Source organism: Arachis hypogaea, chromosome 20, assembly GCF_003086295.3.
Source record: "Arachis hypogaea cultivar Tifrunner chromosome 20, arahy.Tifrunner.gnm2.J5K5, whole genome shotgun sequence".
In the NCBI taxonomy this organism is placed as follows: domain Eukaryota; kingdom Viridiplantae; phylum Streptophyta; class Magnoliopsida; order Fabales; family Fabaceae; genus Arachis; species Arachis hypogaea.
In genome coordinates this window covers 65773004-65778096 of record NC_092055.1, presented here as the reverse complement: position 1 = coordinate 65778096, position 5093 = coordinate 65773004, and positions in this window count along the sequence as shown.

The following is a 5093-nucleotide window of genomic DNA, read 5'->3' as shown; positions in this document are numbered from 1 at the left end:
ATTGAGTAGTGTAGATTTACTTTTCTTGCTATTTTACTATGTTTTCCTTTTATGCCTTCCAAGTGTTTGATGAAATGCTTGGTTGGATTTTAGTGTAGATTTACATTCCTTGCAATTTTACTATGCTTTCCTTTTATGCCTTCTAAGTGTTTGATAAAATGCTTAGTTGGATTATAGAGTAGATTTTAGTGCTCTTGGCTTGGGAAGGTAAATTAGGAACTCTTGAGTTACTAATGTCCAAGTGATTGACGATTGGGAGCAATTAACGCTAGATCTCACTAATTGATTTGGTGGAGAACTAGGACTTATGGTCTTGGATTGACATAGCTCACTTGACTTTCCTTTATTAGTTAGAGGATGACTTAGTGGGGTTTATACTTGCCAATTCTCATGTTGTGGTTAGTGATTAGGATAGAGATCCTTGACCCCCAAACCTTGCCAAGGTCTTTTTAGTTATTAGTTTATCCTCATTGTCATTTACATTTCATGTCTCTTATCAAAAACCCCAAAACATGCTCCATAACCAATAACAAGACACTTTATTGCAATTCCTAGGGAGAACGACCCGAGGTTCAATACTTCGGTTTATAAATTTAGGGGTTTGTTACTTGTGACAAACAAATTTTTGTATGAAAGGACTATTGTTTGGTTTAGAAACTATACTTGCAACGAGAATTCATTTGTGAATTCTAAACCATCAAAAGTCCTCTCATCAAAATGGCGCCGTTGCCAGGGAATTACAATGGTGTTATGATATTGGTTATTGTATATATGTGAATAGTGTGAATAGGCTTGTATTTTGCTTGTTTCCTAGATTTTGTTAGTTTTATTTTGTTTTTTCATTATGAATTCTCACCTTGGCTATGAGTTTGGTTCTAATTGTGTTGTAGGAAATGTGAACTTCAATGACAACATGCATCAAGGATGGAACCAACAAAGATGGGAGGAGCCTCAAGGAATTGATCACTCCTATTGGCAACAACCTCCGGATACATATAGGTATAATCACCATCCTAATGCATGTCAATTCAATGGCTATGGTGAATCTTTTTATGACAATCAAGTACCACCATCATATGCCTATGATTCCCATCCTCAACATGAACCTCAACCATTCTCACAAGCCTCTCATTACCAAACACCTTCTTATGATCCATATCCATCATATAACCAAACACCCATACCATATTCTCATAACCTTTATGAGCAAGAACCTTTGGAACCACCACAATTCCATCATAACTATTACCAAGAACCACCTCAATGCACACCATCTCTATACCCTTACCAAGAAGAATCATCTTCCTACTATGAACCCTCTCTCCAAAATGATGAACCCTCTTATCCACCCCAAGCCCTAATAGATGATTCTCTTACCTTGCTACTTCAAGGACAAGCGGATATGCAAAGGAACACCCTAGAGTTTGTGACTTACTTGACCAAGGTAGTTCACACTTTAGCCTACCAATGCTTGAACACTCATGGTGTTTCCATAGCTACATGTGAAAAATCAATTGAAGAGCATAGCATAAAGGAGAGATTGGAAACTCCGGTGGGAAATGAGGGATGTTACTTTGTATTGGAACAATTGGAGGAGCCTATGATCGTTGAAGAAAAGGAAGAAGTGGTTGAAGATTTAGGAGATATTGAAAGTCCATGGGAATGTAGCATCATAGAGCACTCTTCCAAGAAGCTTGATATTGATGTTGAGGAGGGTGCGCAACCTCCAAGGCATATCATAGTTGGAGACTTGAAAGAGGTTTATCAAGAAATAGATTCAATCATGGGTGAATTTCTATCTACAATTGAATCCTCTCCCATTGGACATGGAGTTGAAACTATTGAAGAATGTGCACAACCTCCCATACCCTTGGTGAGCAATGAAGAAGAGAGTGAATTGGAAGAGAACCACCAAAAGGAAAAAGTTGGCATGGTGTATATCGAAATTGAAGAATATGAAGAGGTTGATCAACAGATGGATTCATTCATCAATGAATTCATATCCAAAATTGAATCACCTCCGATTGGGCAAGAAATTGAAGTTCTTGAAGACAACACCAAGCCAAGTGATAAAAGGGAAAAGGTTGAAATTGAAGAAGCCTACGAAGAGGTGGAAACAACTAAAGAAGAGCCTAAAGAAGTAGACCTCGCATTGTCTAAGTGTGGGGAGGTTTTCCTCCCCAACTCACCATCCAACAAAACATTCAAGTGGGTAAAATTCTTATCCCTAAGCTTTACTTTCTCACTTGAATATGGTTTGATTGAAAATGATAGTCAACTTAGAGCTCTTTATAGAGTTAAAAGTAGAAGAGAGTTGTGTAGTAGTTGGAAACATCATTCTAAGCTCATGACGGTTGCAAGCTCAAAATTCAAGAGCAATGGTTGGTGTGGAACTAAATTGCATGGGTTTAGGAAGTTGTTTGGAAGCTTCTTTGAGAATTCCAAGACCATGCCACCCAGATGGAATAATGATGACCAACTCAAGGACGGGTGTCAAAACAAAATGTGGGATCCCGAATCGCACAAGGAAAATCAAATTAGGGAGCCCATGGTTTGTGAAGAACTCCGTCAAGGCTTGAAGATATTAACTTTGAAGAATGGAGCTTATTGGAGATTCAAGCATTGGTGGATATTCAAAGATAGCTTCAAGCACAAGCCTCCTTGATAAGAAGCTCCCCATAAGTCCAACTTAAGGACAATAAATAAAAGTTCTAGGTAGGAGACACCCCACCATGGTAAAATCTTTATTTTTTTCCTCTTTTGCGCATATTGGTTAAAATAGTTTAATTTCATGTTTTAATTGATTTGTTGAGTTTGTTTGGTAGTTTAGTATGTTAAATAAGGTTTTATGGTGTCTTAGTAGTTGTTTGGAGGTTTGGAATGCTTGGATTGGTACAAAAACATAGAAAAATTTTGAAAAAAAAAGAGCACCATCTGCGCGTACGCGCACTGCGCACGTACGCGTGCATCAAGCATTTTCACCTATCCGTGGGCACGCGCCATGTAGGCACACGTGTGGATCGAGAAATTCCACCCCCATGCCAAAAACCCGAGAGTTGTGTGAATGCTGCGCTAGCATTGTGCCTTTGGCACAAAACCACTCGCGCGTACGCGTACATGACACGTACGCGTCACTTTCGAGGAAAAAAAAAGAGCCATCCGCGGGCGCGCACCATCCGCACGTACGCGCGGATGTCCTTCTTTCAACACATTTCTTTTCTTCTCCTCTTTCCATTTCTTTCCTTCTCCTTTCTTCTTCCCTTCTTCTACCCTTCATCCAACACTCCCAAACACCATTGATAACCATTTCTTTTAGTCAGATAATTAGTTAGTTAGTTAGTTAATTAGTTACTTAGTTAGTTAATTAGTTCGTTAGTTAGTTGATTAGATAGTTAGTTTAGTTTTCATTTCATTTTCTCTTTTTTATTGTAAGTATTGGATTATTAATCTTATTTACCATTAATTGTTGCTGAGTACTAAATGGGATGTTATCTCAATATCATTATGTCTATAATCTTTGTTGGATTCTATATTTGAGGTTATATTCACTCACTCAATTCTAGTGATTATTACCTCATTCCAACAATGTATGCTTCCTTGCTTTTGTATTTTCTCATCTTATGGTGTTATATTTTTGTTTTTCATGATTAATGCAGCACAAGCAAAAATGGAAGCGGAAAAAAGAACACACAGCAAACGGTTGATCTACCAGCTGAAAGTAGCAACCCGGAAAGTCGCCGTATCCCTTGCTCATCTTCAAATGCACCGAGGACAGTGCAAACTTTTAAGTGTGGGGAGTTCGTCCGACCGATCGGTGATTTTGGGTGATAAGTTTCTAATTCTAACACTTTTGCATTTTATTTTAGGTTTTTAGAATTTTTACTTGCATTTTCTTATTTTTGCATATATATACATAATAAGCTTAGTCAAAATAATGAGGTTCCTCAAGATTTCTATCTATAGGGCACCAATTGATTTGAGTAAAAAATTTTTTCATTAAACTTGCTTGAATTATATATATAGTGGAATATGGTTTTTTGAGCTAAGAACACAAGCAAGTGAGATTTGAGCCTAACGGTGTGGTTACATCTTATAACCACTTATTTTCCCATTTTGTGTGTATTATTCTCTTTCTATGATTGTGATCTTTGATTTGTTTAATTCTTTATGTCCATTATTTTGTGTATTCATTCATTTATATGATTGAGGCCATCATTTCATTTATCTCACTTACCCAAAAAGCCTTACCTTTTATCTTCCTTTGTTAGCCAATTTGAGCCTGCGATTAACCCACTTGTTTTTCAATTTAGCACATTACAATCCTTAAAGCGAAAAACAATAAATGTTCTCAATTTGGATCTTTGATTTGCTTAGGCTAGTGAGTGTGTATCATTCAAGTGTGGGAAAACTTGGGACATTGGGTGAATAAAAAAGGTATTTTTATTGAAATTATTGGGAATTGGGTACATGCTTGATGAACGGATAATTTATACGCTTTTTGGTATTGTTTTTAGTATGTTTTTAGTATATTTTAATTAGTTTTATTATATTTTTATTAGTTTTTATTTAAAATTCACTTTACTGGACTTTACTATGAGTTTGTGTGTTTTTCTGTGATTTCAGGTATTTTCTGGCTGAAATTGAGGGACCTGAGCAAAAATCTGATTCAGAGGCTGAAAAAGGACTGCAGATGCTGTTGGATTCTGACCTCCCTGCACTCAAAGTGGATTTTCTGGAGCTACAGAAGCCCAATTGGCGCGCGCTCAATTGCGTTGGAAAGTAGACATTCTGGGCTTTCCAGCAATATATAATAGTCCATACTTTTCCCGAGCTTTGATGGCTCAAACAGGCGTTCCAAGTCAGCTCAAGAAATTCTGGCGTTTAACGCCGGAACTGGCATAAAAACTGGAGTTAAACGCCCAAACTGGCACAAAAGCTGGCGTTTAACTCCAAGAAAAGTCTCTACACATGAAAGCTTCAATGATCAGCCCAAGCACACACCAAGTGGGCCCTGGAAGTGGATTTTTACACTAAACACCCTAGCTTACTTATTTTCTGTAACCCCTAGGTCACCAATTTATTATAAAACTACT